The following is a 22,045-nucleotide window of genomic DNA, read 5'->3' on the forward strand; positions in this document are numbered from 1 at the left end:
TGTTTGCCTTTTTATTCTCTCTTTTTTTAAAGAAAGAATTTGCATTTATATAGTGCCTTTCACAACCTCAGGATGTCCCAAAGCGTTTTACAGCCAATGAAGTACTTTTTAAGTGTAGTCACTGTTGTAATGTAGAGAAATGCAGCAGCCAATTTACTCACAGCAAAGTCTCTCAAACAGATGACCTGATAATCTGTTTTAGTGATGTTGGCTGAGGGATAAATATTGGCCAGGACACTAAGAGAACTCTCCTGCTCTTCTTCGAATAGTGCCATGGGATCTTCTACATCCATCTGAGAGGGCAGATGGGACTTCGGTTTAATGTCTCATCTGAAAGACAGCATCTTCAACAGTGCAGCACTCCCTTTGTACTGCACTGAACTGTCAGCCTAGATTATGTGCTCAAGTCTCTGGAGTGGGACTTGAACCACAACCTTGTGACTCAGAGGCGAGAGTGTTACCACTGGGCCATGAATGAACTCAAATTTCAATCCAGATACACTGGGCAGAGAAAAATCACTTCCCCAGATGGAAGGGTCAAAAATTATAACAACGTCAGAGCAGGCTGGTTTCGTGCTTTTATTACTGCTAAGTACTGTGTTGATGATAATAGATATAGTCACTATAATCCTTAGAGTAGTGAAATTCCTGTATTCACTAATTTTAATGAAAAATTTAATGTGACTTTTAGGCAAGGAAGTGTCACTTTATGCTCATGTACCAGGAGTTAAACAGAATTACATGGAATTACATAGAGACTACATCACAGAAACAGGCCATTCGGCCCAATTGATTTATGCTCTACACGAGCCTCCTCCCACCCCTCTTCATCTCACCCTATCAGCACATCCTTCTATTCCTTTCTCCCTCATGTATTTATCTAGCTTCCCCTTACAGGCTCAAGGGACTAAATGGCCTACTCCTGTTCCTTTGTTCCTAAATGCATCTACGCGATTTGCCTCAAATACTCCTTGTGGTGGTGCATTCCACATTCTTACCTCTCTTTGCTTAAGAAGTTTCTTCTGAATTCCCTCTTGGATTTATTGGTCTCCCCCACAAGTGGAAACATCTTCTCTATTAAACCCTTTCATAACCTTAAAGATTATAATCAGGTCACCCCTCAGCCTTCTCTTTTCCAGAGAATAGAGTCCCAGCCTGTTCAGCCTTTCCTGATAAGGATATCTTCTCAGTTCTGGTATCATCCTTGTGAATCTATTTTGTACTTCTCCAGTGCCTCTATAGCCTTTCTATAATATGGAGACCACAACTGTGCATAGGTACTCCAAGTGTGGTCTAATCTAGTTTCTATACAAGTTTAACATAACTTCTCTGCTTTTCAATTATATCCCTCTTGAAATGAACCACAGTGCTTGGTTTGCTTTTTTTTAATGACCTTATTAACCTGTGCTGCTACTCTTAGTGATTTGTGTATCTGTACCCCTAGATCCCTTTGCTCCTCTACCCCATTTAGACTATTATCCCAGCAGTATGTGGCCTCCTTATTCTTCCTACCAAAATGTAACACCTGACCTCATAATGAGTTTCACAACCTACATTTCGTTTCTGATCACCACACTGTACCACTGTTCCATTTAACCTATATTTTCTCTTTTTGGTTCCTTGTTCCATACTGATTATCTTCTATATATCCTGATTGAATTGCATCTGCCACTTATTGGCCCAATTGCTTAACAACAACAACTTGCATTTATATAGCACCCTTAACATAGAAAAATATCCCAAGGCGCTTCATAGAAAAGTAATCCGACAATAAACTAGCTAAAGTTTTTTGAATTTACTTGCATTGTCCCCGTAACCCCCCTGTTTTTAGTTTTTGTATCATTTGCAAACTTGAAGATGTTGTTTGCTTTACTCCTCCAAATCTATACAATTAAAAGTCCTACATATAGCATATCATGCATTAGGATGTTATATTAAATCTATCCAGTAAAAATAAGAACAAGGGTCATGCTTTTTTGATTGACACTTCAAATAAGGAATGTAACCATAATGATTTGCTGAAGTATAAATCGGGAAAGATTCCACAGAAAAGCAATCCACTCAAATGTTGCAATTTGAACCAATCACATTGCTCATTTTTTTCTCAAACTGGTTCCTGCTTTATATTGGATTTCGGACCTGGTTGGATATGTAGTTGTAACAAAATAAATGCATAAAAAAAGAAATAATTGATGCAAAATCATTAAACTTACCCATAAAATCAATCATTTAATGATAGAAATTCCTGCAAGAAAATTCTTGTCCCTCTTTCTGTGGCCTGGGGTGGGTGGGGTTCAAGTTCTGCTTCAGTCCCAGAGTTGCAAATTTCACTTTAGTCTTGGGTGTTGGTGATTTCCAGCTCCTGTGGACACGTTCTCTGTGTGTAAGAGACAGAGATACATTATAGAAGTTGTCATTTTCAGCTTGCTGTTGTGGAACTATAATATCCATAGTGCACTATGATATGCCCATGTCACATGAAAACCAGGTAGGAAATGATTCTTCATCTATGCCAGCTTCTGTTGACAAATTCTATTCGAGCGAGAGGTGCATCATTGGACTTGCCATTTTCACATTGCTCCTGTGGAACTACAATAGTCAGAATCTACAATAGAACAGACAATCTGTGCCACATTAGAATCAGACAGAAAATTTAGGAAGAAGTGAGGCATGAGCAATTGAAAACAAATGTTTTTCAAGATTTTATATAGTTTATGGCGTTTAAGTCATTAAATAAAAATTCTGAGGGGGGAAATCATTAATAATGGCGTAAATAACTAAGAATAAGAGGAAGGAAGAACAAGGCCAGCATTTATTGCCCATCCCTAATTGCCCTTGAGAAGGTGGTGGTGAGCCGCCTTCTTGAACCACTGCAGTCCGTGTGGTGAAGGTTCTCCCGCAGTGCTGTTAGGCAACGTAAATAGGACCCCGATTGCTATTTTAGATTGGAACTGATCGGAGCCTGCGCCTCCACGGGAGATGAGACCGAAGAGTCCCGCTAAAGATAAGTGTCAAATTATTTTTGTGAGACCCGGAAAAACAGAAGTGCTCCTCCAGGGCCCACATAAATAATCTGGGCTGCTCCCGCCCCGGGACCCCACCCTTGGAGATCACGATACTTCCCCACCCCCCCCCCACCTTACTTTGCTGGTGGCCACACCGACCCGATTATGAGGCCTCAATCCGACGAGCTGCATCGGGACAACTGTTTGGCTCCCCGCAGCTCACCTACCAGATTTAAATGTGGCCGGGGCCTCAAAATAACGGAGGTCTCCTCACCGCCAGAATGGGAGGCTGACCAGCGCACTCTGCCGGTCAGTCGGCCGAAAACTGACCCCTTTAGTTCAAAAAAACAAAGTCCAATATTTATTTCAGCTCTTTTATTTTTAGTAATATTCAATCAAAAGAACTTTCTGAAATGACAGTGGGAGTGATAGCATAGTAGTTGTGATCCTGGATTAACAACTCAGAGGTTGTGAGTTCACATCTCATCATGGCAAATTATGAAATTAAATTTAATGAATCTGGTCATTTTAGCTCATGCAATGTTGGCCTTTATCTCAAGGGGGCTGGAATGAAAGGGGTGGAAGTTATGTTAAAGCTATATAAAGCTCTGGTTAGACTCCATTTAGAGTACTGCATTCAGTTCTGGGCACCGCACCTCAGGAAGGATATATTGCCCTTGGAGGGGTTGCAGCGCAGATTCACCAGAATGATACCATGGCTAAAAGGGTTACATTATGAGGACAGGTTAGAATCACAGAATCATAGAAAGTCACGGCACTGAAGGAGGCCATTCGGCCCATCGTGTCTGTGCCAGCCGAAAAAGAGCTATTCAGCTTAATCCCACTTTTCAGCACTTGGTCCATAGCCCTGTAGGTTACGGCACTTCAAGTGCACATCCAAGTACTTTTTAAATGAGTTGAGGGTTTCTGCCTCTACCATCCTTTCAGGCAGTGAGTTCCAGACCCCCACCACCCTCTGGGTGAAAAAATTTCTCCTCAGCTCCCCTCTAATCCTTCTACCTATTGCTTTAAATCAATGCCCCCTGGTCACTGACCCCTCTGCTAAGGGAAATAGGTCCTCCCTATCCACTCTATCTAGTCCCGTCAATTTTATATACCTCAATTAAATCTCCCCTCAGGCTCCTTTGTTCCAAAGAAAACAACCCTGGCCTATCCAGTCTTTTCTCATAGCTAAAATTCTCCAGCCCTGGCAACATCCTCGTAAATCTCCTCTGAAAGGACATGATTTTACAGATTAAAATATAAACCCCAGGTACAATAAATTTCAACAATGTTATCAACCTAGGATATGTTGGTAATTGTGCCACTGATTTAAGCTTTTATGGTCTGGAGCTGTGGAAATATACAAATGGCTAAACAAAGGTTCACATCTGATCTACCACCCACCATAGACAAGTCAAGCACCACACACAAGAGGGAGGCACAAAGCTGACAGCAGCTGATTTTGTTCACCACCTAGTAACTGGTTTCAGAATAGCACTGCCAGAAATCTGGTTGGTGGTCTCCTACACATGGACAGCCCTTTCTTAAAAATGAGGAACCTGTGTGCAGGCCCAAGGCTCTCAGGACATCTAAATTAATGGGAGAGAAGAGAAGGCAAATTAAAAAGTAATGATTAGATGAACCAAGTTAGAAGAAAGAACGTGCATTCATATATTGCCTTTCATGTTGTCAGGACATCCAAAGTGGTTCACAGCCAATGAACTACTTCCAAACTGTAGTCACTGATGCAGGCAAATACAGCAGCCAACCCGCACACAGCAAATAAATGACCAGTTAATTTACCCCGATGGTGTGGGTTGAGGGATAAATATTAGCCAGGACACCATGATAACTTCCCTGCTCTTCTTTGCATAGACTAGGCTTGTATTCCCTCGAGTACAGAAAATTAAGGGGTGATGTAATTCAGGTGTTTAAGATGATCAAAGGAGCCAATAGGGTAGATTGAGAGAAACTATTTCCACCAATGGGGGAGTCCAGAACAAGGGGGGGCATAACCTTAAAATTAGAGCTAGGCCGTTCAGGGGTGATGTCAGGAAGCACTTCTTCACACAAAGGGTAGTGGAAATCTGGAACTCTCTCCCCCAAAAAGCTGTTGAGGCTGGGGGTCAATTGGAAATTTAAAAAACGAGATTGATAAATTTTTGTTGTTAGGTAAGGGTATTAAGGGTTATGGAACCAAGGCGGGTATATAGGGTTAAGATACAGATCAGCCATGACCTAATTGAATGGCGGGACAGGCTCAAGGGGCTGAATGGCCTACTGCTGTTCCTAATTGGGCTAGTGTTAATTGTATCTATGTGATTTATAGCAATTAGTGTTAATTGTATTCAGGTGGTGGGTATCAATTGCAGATTCCATCCATTTATAGGAGGGTGTGTAATGTTGAGCTGTGTGAATAAAGGCTTGGAAGCAACTGAAGACCAGGCTCTAGTATTCTATCCTTCACCACCTGGCTATTCGATTTATAATAGCCAGCACCAGAAAAAAAGGCCACAAAAGCTGCTGGATTGTCATTACAAACCCATCTGGTTCACTAATATCCTCCAGGAAATTCAATGTACCATCCCTGCCTGTCCCACACTATGTGGTTGATTTTGAATGCTCTCTGAAATGGCCCACCAAACCACAAATGCTTCAAGAAGAAGGCCTACCACCACCTTGAGGGCAACTGGGGAGGGGCAATCAATGTGGCTTTGACAGTGTCACCCACATCCTGAAAACAAATATTAAAAAATCCAATTCCAGAATTTCTTATGCAGATTTCCAAGGTCAAAGTATACTTCTGTTTAAGTAGATTTTCCCTACTTGGCTATAGGTCATAACGTGAAGCTAATTATGGAAAAAGGTGCACTGTAATGTTGATCATATTCTGTACTGATATGTTTTGCTTATTCTCAAATGCACTCATATTGATTCTGTTGTTCATTATATTTTAATCCAGTATCAATAAAACCTTTGTTAAAATATTACTGCCATTTTCTTTAGTTAGTGTGCAGTAATGAGATGCGGTCAGTTCATTTCTATCCGATAGATACAAGCCTACTGGATGTCATTTAGATTGGTGAAGAGGAGAGGAAATATGCAGTTTAATTTAAACTAACAAGAATTCTTACAATACATTATACAAATCTATGGACAGCAAGTACGACATTCTGAATTACCACGTTACTGCAATAACGCCAGGTTTCAAACAAGGGGATGTCAGTTCCCAAGGTAGACTGAGCAATGCAAGGAAAATACCTCCTCCAGCCCCAAAACCCTCAGATCTCTGCGCTCCTCCAATTCTGGCCTCTTATGTATCCCCGAATTCCTTCGCCCTTCCATTTGCAGCTATGCCTTCAGCTGTCTCGGTCCTAAGTTCTGGAATTTCCTCCCTAAACATCTCCGTCTCTCTCTCCTCCTTAAAGATGATGCTTATAATCTACCTCGGTGACCTGTCCTAATGTCTCCTTTGGCTCGGTGTCAATTTTTTGTCTGATATGCTCCTGTGAAACGCCTTGGGAAGTTTTACTACGTTAAAACCGCTATATAAATGCAAGTTATTGTTGTTGTACCAGATGAAATCAAAGCACTTTTCCAGGGGTTGGAAAAATTGAAGTGGGGAGAAGGGGAACGGACTCAACATGTGGCAAGCTGCTGACCACCTAGTGGTTGCTTGCAGAGCAGTATTCACGAAGTCTGGGAGTAGCTTGCTTGCCTGCCTATTCCACTCGTCCGGAACTGCTGTATCATTTAAAATATTTTACATATTGTGGACTCGATGCTTACATTTTTGAGATTCCACATTGCCATCTCTCAGTTTGTGTAATTTTTGCTATCCCAGATTTTAAAAATTGGTACCTGCTGGTACTTTTACACAATTGTTACGCACATGAACACTACTGTAACTTTATTGGCACACCAGTTGGATGTGAACGTTTGTAACTCGATCTAAATCAAATGTCAGACTCAGATACTGCAATCTAATAAACCCTAACATACAAGAGATCATTTCAACACCCGAATGAATCCTATTTATGAAAGCATCTGGTGTCTGATGACAAGATGTTTGGTCAGTATTTATGGTTATATCTATGTATGTGCACATAGAAAGGGTTCCCAGCCTGCCCATTTAGGAAGTTAGCCCTGTGTCTGATGTGAGAAGTGCCTACGGTTTGTTAAAAATCCTTAAAACTACTGAGGTGGTGTGTCAGTGTTTATGGATGTATGGCACCCAGAATGTCCACACGTACCCCATGATTAATAAGAGGAAGTCACTTCATGCTACATTTATATTTACAGTGCAGCTGCTAGAGGTAGGCCTGACCACAGTTGGCAGCCTTGCAATACAATGGGGAAGGTGCTAGTTCCTCTCGTAACAGCAACTCAGGAGATACTCTCTGTAAACGAGTGCCGGAAGCTGCAGATCACCTTTTTTTTGATAGCCGCAGTCGGCCTCTTGAATTCGGTTTCTACGTTACTGGCCTGAATGGACTTTCCCCAGATACCAGGGACGGCCTGCAGCCAGAAAATGAAAGTCACTGTCCTGACTTTTAAAGAACTGTGTATGAACAGCTGGTTTCATTGTCAAAAGGGCCCTGAAATCCACCGCATAATGTAAACGGGGCTGATTCCAGAGCACTGGGCACCGAAACTCGTGCGTACCCACTTCAAGTGGAAACTTTGTGAAATATAAATGAAGTATAAGTCTCTTTACACTGCAAATATATTCTCCTAACTTGAGAGCAGTTTTCTGGATTCAGGCATTGATACCCATGTGCATCACAGCAAGCTGACACTCCGCTCAGTTCTGTCAGGTTAAAATACGAACATGTACAAGGGCCCAAGGCTCTTTTTTTTAATTCTCTGGATGTGGGCATCTCTGGCAAGGCTGGCATTTATTGCCCATCCCTAGGTACAACTGAGAGGCTTGCTACGCCACTTCAGAGCGCAGTTGGTGTGGGATTGGAGTCGCATATAGGCCAGACTAGGTAAGGACGGCAGATTTCCTTCCCTGAAGGGCATTGGTGAATCAGTTGGGTTTTTATAACAATCTGACAGCGTCGTAGTCACTTTTACTGATACCAGCTTTTCAGTTCCAGATTTTTTTTTAAAAACTGAATTCAAATTCTCAAACTGCCATGGTGGGGTTTGAACACATGCTCTCTGGATTTTTAGTCCTGGCCTCTGAATTACTAGTCCAGTAACATTTCACGACGCAAAGACATTCACCTCACCCGCAGCCCCACTCTGAAACATGGTGGAATGCACACAATAGTCTGTTTAACGAAACAAGGAAAAGAATATTAAGGAGACATACAAAGAGTGACTCTGCTATGAGAGCAGCACTAATTTTAACGGCTGGAAAATCATTGGCTGCATACCAGTGATTTCCCAAGATGCACTTCCTGTGAGCACAGCAACCCACCGAGAGCAGTGGGTTGCAGAATCATCCCAATGGAAGCTCCGCAGATCAGGTGTCTATATCATCAGGGCTGCTGACTGCCTTAAGAAAAGTTCTCTTTTTGGATGTCTACATGAATTTAAGCCAATTGTTTTTTCTCCATGTTTCATTACTCTCTCTTGCTTGCAGTGAATCTTTCTCCCTAAGGAGCCTGAGTGTGTAGAGGTCGCTGGTCAGTTGAGTCTCAATTTGTGAAACAAACCAGAGCCTGTTAGTGAAGCAATGCTCAGCTTTATCTCTTTAAACCGGTGACTAGTTCTTCCCATTAGACAATATCTGACAATAGAAATTAAAGTATGCCGTCGGCAATGTCTTGCTGCATCACTCAAGTCAGTTTCTACTTAGTAGTGGAGGACTCTGTTTTATGCAAAAATTTTGAAATGCCAGATCCGTACAGGAAAGGAAACTATAGTGTGTAATCTGTCCTTGGGCCCTGAGACATAGCAATGAGTCATCCCTGCTTTTGTAAGTGCATCAGCATAATAGATATTAAATTGGTGGAATACTTGAATTCGCTCTTAAATGAATAAATAAATGAAACAGACTATTAAAATTCTGATGAAAATATTTTTTAAAATATTTCTTCCTGTAACACTTTTTCCCCCCACTATGGGCATTTTTACCTTAACAGAGAGCAGTCAACTTCAGAAGTGGCGATCTCCTATCAAGATCACCAACAAATTGCATTTATATAGCACCTTTAACATAGTAAAACATTCCAAGGCACTTCACAGGAGCGATTATCAAACATAATTTGACACCGAGCCACATAAGGAGGTGTTAGGACAGGTGTCCAAAAGCTTGGTCAAAGAGATAGGTTTTAAACAGTGTCTTAAAGGAGGAGGGAGAGGTAGAAAGGCGAAGAGGTTAAGGGGGGGAATTCCAGAGCTTATGGTCTAGGCAGCTGAAGGCACGGCTGCCAATGGTAGAGCGATGAAAATCGGGGCTATGCAAGAGGCCAGAATTGGAGGAGCGCAGAGATCTCGGAGGGTTGTAGGGCTGGAGGAAGTAATGGAAATAAGATCACTCCTGAACATCAGTAACCTGACTTCTGGAGAATTGGCTTTAGGAATTGCTTCAAGGTGCATTTACACACAAGCTGCAGCATCACAGTGTAGGAGGTTTAGTCGCTGAGGTCAATGTGTTAACAGAGACTGAGGTCAGAGCGGATCGCACTGGAACTGCCACAATGAACCTTTCCCCCCACCCCCGGTTGGTCTTCTGCAGTCCAGGTTCAAAGCTGAAGGATTGGCTGCATCTTCTGGGGATAATGTAAGGAATCTTTTTACTTTCTCATAAATTTAACTGTCACGTGAGTATGTGTTACGGCATCACTGCAGCTACATAATGATGTAATAACGACAAGAGTCTTCACAGCGACTGAAACCCACGAAATAAGATTGGAATTGGGAGCATCCAGTGTCGATGGGCTCTCCAAACCTTGATCGAATTCGAGTTTGTTTGGTGCAGTATAAAAAAAAGCCTCAGGTTTTTATAGGTCTTGCAGTCTGCTGTCAGATTAGCTGCCTCCTCTTCTGGCTGGCTAAAGACACAAAGGCACTTCTGCATGCCCTGTTGCACACATTGTCAGTCGCAATGCAACATCAGCTTAATGTACTTCTGTTGAATTGTTCATTCAGGGTGTCTTGAGGACACCTGTGGAAATAGATCCTAATGTTCCCATTAGAAAATATCTGACAATAGAAATTAAAATATGCCATTGGCAATGTCTTGCTGCATCACTCAAATCAATTTCTACTTGAGCAGGGGAGTGGGACTAATTGGATAGTTCTTTCAAAGAGCCGGCACAAGCAAGATGGGCTGAATGACCTCCTTCTGTGCTGTATAATTCTATGCTTCTACTTACTAGTGGAGGACTCTTTTATGCAAATTTTAGAAATGCATAAACTTTACAATCAACGTATTTTAAATGAAATGCAATTTTAACCATGAGAATTCCACTACAACTGTTGCAGAAAATTCCTAAATATTTGTAAATAAATTTGAGTGATCATAAAACCAATCGAACCGATTCTTCCAGGCATTGCCTGGATGATATGTTTTACATCATCTAACTTAATTCTTTGCTTGCGCATAACTGTACATGGAACTATTTTTAAGCACTGCTTTCAAAAAGCACTGCACTTCTGAGCTGGGAGATAAGGCCAGATTTTACAAATTTGCATGCATCGGGAATGCGGGTACAGAAGTTAGCATGCCTCAAGGATTTTCTAACCGATGGGAAGTCCTGTAGGATCATCAGACTTCCACATCCAAATTCCCAGAATGCGCCTCGGGACGTGCAAAGCTTTTCCCCTGATGAAATCTATCCTACAGTCCACTGTGCATGTAGAAACATAAATATCCAGTTACAGCAGTATTCATATGAAGCACATTAATCGAGAATTATAATATATTGATTTGGTTCAGAAAATAACTATTTATCCTTTTTAATTTTTTAATTGTGTCTGATGTTAATTCTTTCGAGTCGTCAAATTGTTATCGGTAGTCAGAGGTGGGTAATGCTTTGCAAACCCATTATCGCATGCCTTGGGAATGACATATGGGAGTAAAATATCAAAGTACTGTGCTACAGATTTTGTATAATTCATAAACTAAATTCTTAAAAGAAAAAAAATGTATAATTGAAATTTGATTTTGTTTTCTAAATAAAAGATTGCAAGGAAGTTGATGCATAATGCGACTCCTATCCAATTATAGAACATGTGGTCACGGTTTTCTAACTGAGTTAGTTTAAGTCTGTAGCTTGATTATCTATTTCAATTTTTTTTTAAGTAATAGGCATTTTGTTTTTTGCTCATCAGGGTGAGGGATGTTAGCGCCGGGGAGTGGAATGCTTTCCATTTCAGGCATCTGGTGTTAGCATCAAACACTCCAAGGTCTATTATAGCACAGCCAGATGCAGAGTAAAGCTCCAACAACATGCCTCAGCCCCAGCTTCAGAACTGCACCACCACTGTAGCCTCTCTGACTGAGAATGCCAACTGCCATATTAGTTCTGTGTTGGAGGTCTATACCCATTAGGAACTAGAGGTTGACTCATTTCACATAGTTCCCTTTTGGCCAGCAGACAGACGAGACTTTCATCTCATCGGTCTGGGCTTGATTAAAACCCAGGCCCCAGAGACCTGTGTCTAACCAACTGGACCACCAAGTTCCCTACGCTGGGCATTTCACCCAATATAATTTTCTTTTAAAGTATTGGAGACGATTTGGTGTGACATTTAAGGACTTAACCACTAAACAGCCATCTTCAATTTCCACAAATAGCTTTGGAAGCTTGGGCTGTTTTATAAACATTTGAATTATTCAGTATGTTTGTTTAATTGAACACAAAGCTCTGAAGAACTGATTTTGTTTATTTCAAACAGCAATTTTCTTGATGGATAAAGACCCGTCCTGTTTGCTCATGTGCAGAAATACAGCACTCAGTCCTAAAAACCAGAGGTTCAGACTGCTCTACAGACACATTTGTGCTGGCACATTTTACTCCGTTGGTGCACTGAGAGGACCTCGCCAGATTTTCTACTGCCACTTCACTTACGTAGTGCTAGTGAGCACCCAGTACGATTTGCATCCTGTGCTGGGGTTGCAGAGGCCAGGAGGAGTGGGGATTTCATTTATGCAGCGGCACAAATGTGCTAGCGCTGATCCTTGAAGTAGCATCTGTACTTCCTGTTGGCAGAAAAGTTCAACTTTCTGTTGTGTATTGTGTTGAGGGGAGGCAGGAGTCTGCTGTCAGGCAAAGTACTTAGAATGGTAGTGATGCAACAGTAAAGTGGAAACTGTACAAAAGAGAACAAATTGATTCAATACAAAGAAACCAAAAATGGCCCAAAATAAACATGAATCTCACTAAAAGGTTAGGATGGACAGACTTCAAACTACTTTGCCTACAAAACAACAATGACTGCATGTCAAAAACAATTCACTGGCAGTGAAGCACTTTAGGATGTCTTGAGGACATAAAAGGTGCTATATAAATGTAAGTTCTCTTTACTTCTAGTGGCTGTGTGCTTGCAGGAATGTGCTTTGCTCCAGCTTTCAAAAGGTACATGGCGCTGACCTCACACGAATGACACAATGCATCTGAATTCCTGGGCAGCAAGAAAACACCTGCAAATGAATCTACCAATAAGGTTTGTGCCTCAAAGCAGCGCAAGCCTCCTGTGCTCCAGCGCATTCCCATTGAAAAACCCAGGGCAAGCGTAAATCCAGTGTGCAGCGTCTGACCCCAGCTTTGTACTCCTTCTGTGCCTGCCATTGGAGCGGAATTTCAGCTCCCTGGTCTCCAATGGGCCTATAATGCCAGATGACAATGTAAATGTACGGCAGCAGCACATGTCAATCATACTGATGTCTTTTTTCAGGACACAATATAAGGTGAGAGGGACCTCAGTTGGGTCTCCTTCTTTTGTTATCAAGAGAATGGCCAGTTCTCAGGCCTCTGCCAATGGCACCCTAAAACAAATGAGATAAGGGCCTCCCTCCCCTCCCACTCTCTGTCCTGGCTAAACAAATTACAGGCGAAAACCCTTACCACTTTGAGGGACAGCACGAATGCCAGTGCAAAGCACCATCAAGTCATTCCTTCATAAGGTTTAAAGTAAGCCTCTAAATAAGGCTGTTGTACTCTTCCTACTGTCACAGGTGCTGCCAGTAAATTAGTTAGCAGAGACTAGCATAGTGATTTAATTAACTGAGTTTTCGATTTCAAAGTAACAATTGAAATCATTAGACAGAGTAAATCCTTGTCTATTTTTCTTTGCCCCTGTCATGCTTTATGCTTATTGACTATGCCCTTCTTTTGGCATTCTAATGAACTTGGAGAGTATTTAGCATGGCTGTACTATGATGGTTTGTGGAGCAGAATACAGATTACTCTCTGGAAAGAGGGTGGTTTCAATCTGTGACAGCATAGATTCAGGGGAAGGATATTCCTGTTAAGTCTCCAGTTGTGACCTTGAGGCTCCGGATTTTACACCTATTCTCCAGTTCCCAGGAGTTGCTGACAAATATCCTCAGACAGAATACACCAAAAATGAAAACCAGCAAAACAATGAAAGAAAAAAAACAAAGGAGAATAGAAAACAGACTAAAATAGATTCTACATACTAGTATTTTCATAATGCTGCCCTCAATGCTAGGTTATTTTTTGCCCATAGCGTGTTAATCACAGATTTCTACTGTTTATTCGAACAAACTAAATGATACAAAAGAACGCCTCATAGTTCATCAAATGTCCATTATAAAGAAGTGTAATCACTTTTAGCATCTTTTCTATTTGTCTATAGCTGTTGTTTTTTTTATATACCAGCAACTAGTTGATGTCCCGTGGCCTTGTTCATGGATAAAAAGTAAAGGGTTTAGTACTGAGAGCTCACGGACCTGGTGTCGTGTTTTCTTCTCATGGCGCACCCTTCTTCCCCTCACCACCCACAAGGTGACGGAAAGGGCGGGGCCTGGGTCCCTGGCAGATTTGCCTCCTATCGGCCCTACTTACCGCCACTTCCTCGGGCCACCATGTGTATGGTGAGGGTAAGCCCCAGAAACCTGGTAAAGGCCAAGGCCTTTTGCGGGAACTTTGATTACAATCTTTTGCCCCTTTAAGCTCCCTCGTCATCACTTCTGGTGCAGCAGCAGCACTGTGGATGCTTCCTTGGTTGCACTGTCTGGCTCCCACTTGATGGCGGAGATCCTGCCAGGAGCCGGCCGTGTAATATGGAATGAACACCAACCCAAGAAACTGAGCTGGGATTGGGTATGTATGGAATGGTGGGCAAAAGTCCCACCCTGCCAAAGCTCTGCCCTGAAGAGGAGACTCCCCACACCTACCCCCCATTATGTCCAAGCTCTGGTAACACTCTCACTTTTCTGCTTGGTCCATGGGTTCTGATGCATGTGTTGTTTTGGGAAACTGATGTGCTTTGGAATCATAGTACTTCTGGATTTGCCAATAATAAGGGCCAAGTCTGGCTCCCAGCATCAGCACCGAGTCTACACCCACCACTCAACAATAACAACTTGCATTTATATAGCGCCTTTAATGTGGTAAAACACCCCAAGGCGCTTCACAAGATTGTTATCAGATAAAATTTGACACTGAGCCACATAAAGAGATATTAGGACAGGTGACCAAAAGCTTGGTCAAAGAGGTAGGTTTTAAAGAGCATCTTAAACGAGGAGAGAGAGGTAGAGAGGATTAGGGAGGGAATTCCAGAGCATAGGGTCTAGATAGCTGAAGGCACGGCCGCTAATGGTAGGGTGAAGGAAGTCGGGGATGCACAAGACATATGCATTCAACACATCCCACAAATAAATCGCGTCCACTCGCTGGCACTTACTCATGTTCTATTCAGCTAGTGTAACAGGGACCCTTCCTTTCTTCTTTTTAACACAAAAAATTTAGCATTACTTCTCTATCTCATTTCTTCTCGCCTTGCAGTTCTTCTTCTTTTTGTTTTATATTTGCCTCTCTCCTACTTTTTTTATCTTGCTTCCTGCGCATCTTCTGCTTTATTTCGACTTCTCTGTCTTTCTTAACCTTCCTAGCAGGCAGTGCTCTCCCATCTCAATCTCTGCACTGCCTCCTTGCATCCCCTGCGACAAGCTCCACCGACTTTCTGATCTCCATTCCTACTCACACTGACTGCAGTGACTCTTTAAAGTTTGATTTCTTTCCTTTGTTTCTCTAGAAAAAAAGACTGCGCAAGACTCCAGGCGGGAGCCAGAAGAGGCCTGAAAATATCAAAAAATCTCAGAGCAGGTGTGTGAAGGGTGTGGGCTTAGACCAGGAAGGCTGAGACTGGTGGCTGCCACCTGGAGATAGGGAAACTGGTGGTTCGAGGCTAAAGAGTGGATACCGGAAACCTAGAGAGGAGGAGGCAGGGGCAAGGCCTGACTGGCAGGGGCTAGAAAGAGGCTGAAACTGAGCCAAGAAGTGGTGCTTGAAAAGAGGCAGGGCCAAGAAGCGGGACCTAGGAACAGGCAAAGACCAGGAGTGAAATCTGATTGCAGATCGAGAGCCAGACATAAACCTGCAAAATCCAGGATCTGGGAAGGGGGTGGGCCAGGAGCATGGCGATTGGCGCCTGGTAACCATATGAGGACCAGTGACATTGAGCAATTACGTGACTCTAACGCCCATGTCAATAGGTTACCACCATTATTAAGATAACGCCAATCAGAAAATCTAGGCTGTGGTTTCAGACAGACAAAAGGTCAAGTTGGATGGACAAATGGTGTTTACTAACTCAAATTTTAAATTTGTATATACCTAGTTGAATGTTGCTGACATCATGAGGGAATTGGAGAAATTACCCAGTAAATGGTAATATTAGGGAGCTGAAATAACACAAAGTTGTAAAGCACAGTCATTGACACACTCTGGGTTAATGACTACCAGATGTTAATTCAGCTCTCCCTGATTATTCAGTTTCCTGCTGTGATAGCATGGGCACTCAATTTTAACCTAGCCCGCCGGTGGGAAGAGGACAGCTTGGGATCACACACCCGTTTCCAACCCCCGCCGATTTTGCTCTCTGTGGATATAGTTCAAATGAACAGATAATAAAATCAGATAGGATGTAAAACGGGCGTCAGACCGTTTCTGCTGGGCGGGTTAGGTTAAAATGTAATTTTAAAATCGTCCAAACAAAAACTGAATATACTTTGTAATGGTTCCGTTCTTAAAAGGAGTCCAATTAGTGAGACTGCCTCTCAAAACAGGCTTGGGCAGGGGTGCAGATTTCACCCACGTTTGTGTGTGCTATCAATTCACTAGTTACCACAGCAAGACCCAAACATCCTAGCAAGTAGAAAACATGTTAACAACAGTTTATGATTTGACCCACTTGCATTCTATTCAAACATCTCTTCACTACCATTACAACCACATCAACTACATGATAATGTATCCATGGAGGATCTCTACTTCTAATGAATCTCTCACTGGCATGCGCTTCAACAACAATGTCAAGCCTGTTGACTTATTATCACCCCGCTAGGCTCAGCTGGTTTTAGTAAATTCTATTTGAATATCACTCACCCACAAGAGTGATATTTAAGTTACAACCTGCCCCGTAGTAGCTTTGTATTCAAAGACAATTTTTCATTTCTGTACTTACTCAGACGAGATAAAATCAAAACATAGAATGTCAGTCTAAAGTAAGTGGTTGGGGATTGGCTTTGGGGAAATCCCTGACCTTGCTAAAACGTCTGTACTTAAACCAGAGATGTTTTTAACAGGATGTGAACCAATACAGCAGTAGTAATATGATGCCGGCAGAACTATAGTGAGTTACATGTCTGTGCCTCGCTTCCTCTCTTCACATACCTAAAAAGACGAATGTTATAACTGGCAAGAAAAGACAAGCCCAGGAGCTCTCTCTGGACCCCAGAAACAGCTCAAATTATTCACTTTCCTCTTACTAGTTGATTCCATTTGCTTTTAATTTATTGCTCATAATTTATTTGATTATTAAATATCTTAAGGGCCTCTCATCACATTAGTCATCTTCACACAATCAAGCTGAAGGAAGGTCATCCTGCTCCAAACAAGACTGCCTCAGTTTCAGAATGCTATTTAAGTTTATGTTGCAACTATCTGGCATGGGCTTCTGAATCTTGTTGTAAGTAAGACATTATAGGCTTGACAAACAGTTTCAACACTTGGCCTGGTTAAATTGTAGTACAGTATTGTCATTACCTAGGAGTACACACAGGTTTATCTACTTAATACTCCAAAACTGGTGGCTAATGCCTACAAAAGTTGTGCATTTTAATCTTTACAGCATCCCTCAGAACTCTCCATGAGTAGGTTGCCAGCCCAAGCTTTTGGCTAGTCAAAATTTAGTCTGGGGAGACAAGAGAGGAATAGAGATATCAATTATATCAAAAAAGGCAACTGTGCCTGAATCCTTACAAAACTTTAGACAGTTGTTGATTTTTTTTTTACGCCAGTCACCATCACACGTGGTTACTTTTTTAGGATATGAAATCCCATTTCTTCCCAAATCTCTCTTGATTTTCCCAGGCCAAACTCAATAGCTGCCAAAGGCAATCTACACTGAGGGCTTTCCAAAGGAAATAAAAATTGGGAGAGATGTAAAACGGGCTGCCACCCGTTATACACTGTCACACAAAGTCAAGACCTGCCCCTTTGTCTCTACCAGAGGATGTGTGCTGAAAGCACTACAGGTACAACTCACTCACCCTTCAATTTTTTTCCTTCGTCCTGTGTCACACAACAGCATGGCTGGGATAAGGAACTCTGCGGATGTGGAAGACTGAACTGCATCCTTCCAGTGCTGTGATACCGCCTGATGGTGCTGTACCATGCTACACTGCTGTAATGTTATCTCATAGCTATTTCCCATCATGTTTTCTCATACATAGAATGTACAGCACAGAAACAGACCATTCAGCCCAACAGGTCCATGCCGGTGTTTATGCTCCACATGAGCCTCCTCCCAACCTTCTTCATCTAACCACATCAACATATCCTTCTATTCCTTTCTCTCTCATGTGATTATCAAGCTGCCCCTTAAATGCATCTATGTTAGCTGCCTCAACTATTCCTTGTGGTAGCGAGTTCCACATTCTAACCATTCTCTGGGTAAAGAAGTTTCTCCTCAATTCTTGGACACAGCTGTGTCTGTCTGTGGCCAGTGTGTGTATGTTACGAGAGAGAAAGTAACTTCAGTGCTAAGTCTTTGGAGCAGTGAGCTGCTATCTTCTGTCCTATCCTCCATGGCCGAGACACCCAGTTACTGGTCAACATCCTAGCCCTCCCCTCACATGTTGCCCAACTCCAGTATCAGCAAATTCAACGTCACCTCACAACCAGTCAGGATAACCCGATCTGTCCCAATCAAGAACTGATCCCAACAGTGCCACTTCAAACATGTGAATGTGTGAGGTTCCAAAGCAGGTGACCAGCAGACTGACACAGGCCATTCCTTTTCATTAACCTTTTTACGAATAGAAATTAATTTAATTTGATGGGTTACTTTTTTCCCCCCTCCAATTTAACTACTGCCTTTTTTCCCTTGCTTCCTGAATGCCAATAGCCCCATCCTGGGTTACTCTAAGTGTGCTGCCCTCCAGCACCTCGTCTAAGTTGTCATTCTTCATGTGTGAGCCTGGACAGTGAGTGTCAGTAGGCTATTTGATCAAGGAAGGCATCACAACCGAGCCTGACACTGTCCTTACCCAGTGTCCACATTTGTGTAATTTCCATTGGGGCAGGGGGGTGGGGGTGCGGTCGCTGGACAGTGATCAGTAGTAGGAACCTTGGCTGTTTTTCTGCCTCTGGTGCAGGGGCACTGCGGCAGGTATTGGCATCAACACTGTCCTGGCTGAGATCAGCAAACTCAGCACAGACCAATGACTGAACCACAGGGCCTTCTGATTGCAGGGATCAGGACAACTCTGAATGGCACACAGGAGGAGTTTAACAGGCAGGATATGTAATTATACAGTTTTGCAAACATGTTGAAGTAGCCCATGAGAGACCTTCAGCTTCAAAGCCCCAACAAACCCCACATGGCAAAAGCAGGACATATTTGAACATTCTGACGAAAGGTCATTGACCTAAAACGTTAACTCTGTTTCTCTCTCCACAGGTGCTGGCCGACCTGCTGAGTGTTTCCAGCATTTTCTGTTTTTTTACATATTTGAACACTTCATCATCATGTGGAGACCCTTCTTTATCATGACAAGACAATTTAACTCTGGTTACCAAAAGTTTTAAAACCTGACCTATTCTCGTTTACTTCTAACCTCACAAATCGAAACAAACATTCACTGCTCCCACTGGATCTGAAGTGAGTAGGTTAACTGATATAACAGGCTACCAAGTTGCTCTGGACTTCAATCACTGCTTTAAATTAAAATCTGACAATTACCAGCCGTAGATTTTTATTTTTTGTTTGCACTTTGACAGTAACAGCAGAAAGGTGATAGATATTACAAGCATTTTGAGCACACTTGTGTGCGAGTGACTACCAGGCCCTGGTGCACGTCATGCTTGTTGCAAGCTATGTGTTGCAAATATGCTGGCCTCAGATCAGTGCTGTCGCAACAAAACCACATTATTGAAATGTCAGGAACCAAGAATATTGATGACTACAATTATCCTGATAGCTGAGGTCATAGTACAACCAAAACAGCTGCAAAAATTGCCTGCTAATTTTCCTTTACTCTCAGTGTTTGCAAATGCACACTTCTCTCAAGATCATCAGGTGCACATAGTGTAATGCATATTTTAATAAGAAAGATTTGGACACCACCAGCAGGTAGCAAAATTAGGAGATTGATTTTAAGGCCCATAGATGCTAAGCTCTCCCAAAAAGTACTGGTGGGAGTCCACATGATCACAGCTATGTAAAAGGATACTATAATTTTAACATAAAAAAGCAGATTTATTGACTGGTACAGTGTCTTTTTTGCCCTTATCACCAGAACGCATCTTACACTGGAAGACAATAATTGCCAGTATTCTGCCTGATTAATATTATTCACCACAGAAGAGGTTAACCATTAGAATATGTTATCACACAACTGAAAAATGTCTTTGAACCTCTCCTATTGCCACCTATGGCCTGCCTTTCTGTTGCCCTGGTACCGCTTCTGTTACTTATTCACACTCCACAGGTTTAGCACCGATGAGAGGCTGAAACCACTTTACACCAATGCCAAACTTGTGGGGGTCGATTTTCACTTTTGGGTGGTTGCCCAACAGAGTGCGACGATCGGCCGCCTGTTCCGGCCATGTTTTTGAGGCCCCGGCCTCGTTTGAATTTAGCAAACGGGGCTTCTCATGCAGGTTGCTGCTCTTTGATCTCAGCAATGTCAGCCGGCTGGGATGTTGACAGAGGCCCACAAGGTGGGTCCTCCTGAAAGACGGGGGTGAGGGGAGGGGGGTGGCGATGCCGAGGCAGCAGCGGCTTGTAGTATATTTGTGGATCCAGGAGCAGCCGGCGCCAGGGCAGAGCGGATCCAGGAGCAGCCGGCGCCAGGGCAGAGCGGATCCAGGAGCAGCCGGCGCCAGGGCAGAGCGGATCCAGGAGCAGCCGGCGCCAGGGCAGAGCGGATCCAGGAGCAGCCGGCGCCAGGGCAGAGCGGATCCAGGAGCAGCCGGCGCCAGGGCAGAGCGGATCCAGGAGCAGCCGGCGCCAGGGCAGAGCGGATCCAGGAGCAGCCGGCGCCAGGGCAGAGCGGATCCAGGAGCAGCCGGCGCCAGGGCAGAGCGGATCCAGGAGCAGCCGGCGCCAGGGCGAATAGACCGGGCAGCCAGTATTGTGGGAGAGCTGAGCAGGTCCACCAGTGCGCCAAACTAGGACCTGTTAAAATACAGACAGCTTTTGGCCTGTAACACTGTGGTCCTTGGCCCTGTGATCAGGAGAGCTTGACAATGCTCAAGCCTGCGCTGTATTTCTGAAGTTACTCAACTTATGAACAGAACAAAGTTATTTGTATCTGAAGCACGTTTTGTACAATGGTAGGTAAATATTATTACAAATATTGTACCTGTGAGGCCTCTTTCTTTCGGTGTCAGTAATATTTTTACCTGGTGTCAATCGTGATCTATTGTTCAGTAAATTCGGTGTATTACAGTGATGGTCGAACTCCTGTCTTGTCTAGGTCAATGCAACAAATCGACTAGAAAGTATGCAGACAGCTGGTAATGATGAATGACAGCTATAAGACTTTGGAGATGGATGAGTGCATTGGACGTAGAACATTAAAAGGCACACAAACAGGAAATTTTTCTGCAGGCTCTGCTATCGGAATGTGCAAGAGCTAATTTATTCTGATAATTCAGGAAAATTCAGCGCCTGGGAGCGTGGGGACCATTGGCATTCCCAGATGCAAGTTTACCCATGAGAGCGCCACAGGAGATCTACAGGTGAATTATAAGGGGTCATTTTGCAAGGCAAGGCTTCTGGCGCAGAATCTCACTAGTGGCGAGCGTGGGTTGGAGAATCGGGCATATAGTCCTATAGACCTACCTACGACCCGCAGTTGTGTGTGGCAAAGGTGCTGCTGCTTACAAGTGTAGATCAGAGAAAGGCCTATCACACTACAGCCATGATTCTCCAACCCATGCTCTCCATTAGTGAGGTTCCATGCCAGCAGTAAAGTCCCTCAAAATTACCTCTTACAATTTTGGATCTTCATGTGGCAGCAAACCAAAGTTCTGCTTCTGAGAGCAGACAGTCATCTTATTGCACATGGCCATCAGGATCCCTGGGTGCAATGCATTGAGGGAAGGCGGGTGGGGCAGAGGAGGATTGTACACCTGTAATGGTGTAGCCCAATTTTTCCATCCATCAATTTGAATGGACGGAAAAATCAGGAGGGCTCCATTACGTGCATGCAGCCCATCCCAGTCGACCGTCCTCTGTGCCTTGCACCCAGGCAATCGTTTACACAAATGCGCAAAAGGTAAATCCGCCCCCATTTGTTTGATAGCTTTCCTTTTTGTGTATGTAGGAAAGTACATTGAAAATGCAGAGGAAGTAGAGGGAAATATGTAGTGTGCAAGGAA

The 22,045-nt window shown here is 43.1% G+C and overlaps 1 protein-coding gene and 1 long non-coding RNA gene across 7 annotated transcripts in view; one reads left to right on the forward strand and one right to left on the reverse strand.

Annotated features, from left to right (window-relative positions):
- atxn1a (ataxin 1a) overlaps positions 1–22,045 on the reverse strand; it is a 319,165-nt gene that overhangs the window by 228,608 nt on the left and 68,512 nt on the right. For all 6 annotated transcript variants that reach the window (XM_068001701.1, XM_068001703.1, XM_068001696.1 and 3 more), the window contains exon 2: positions 2,214–2,377. The gene's annotated coding sequence lies outside the window, so the exon portion shown is untranslated. The remainder of the gene's footprint in view (positions 1–2,213; positions 2,378–22,045) is intronic.
- LOC137337030 (uncharacterized) lies at positions 12,525–20,336 on the forward strand. The gene is made up of 3 exons (XR_010966599.1): positions 12,525–12,632; positions 15,189–15,259; positions 19,119–20,336. It is a non-coding gene; the product is annotated as an uncharacterized lncRNA (long non-coding RNA).

Source organism: Heptranchias perlo, chromosome 2 (genome assembly GCF_035084215.1).
Source record: "Heptranchias perlo isolate sHepPer1 chromosome 2, sHepPer1.hap1, whole genome shotgun sequence".
Lineage (NCBI taxonomy): Eukaryota > Metazoa > Chordata > Chondrichthyes > Hexanchiformes > Hexanchidae > Heptranchias > Heptranchias perlo.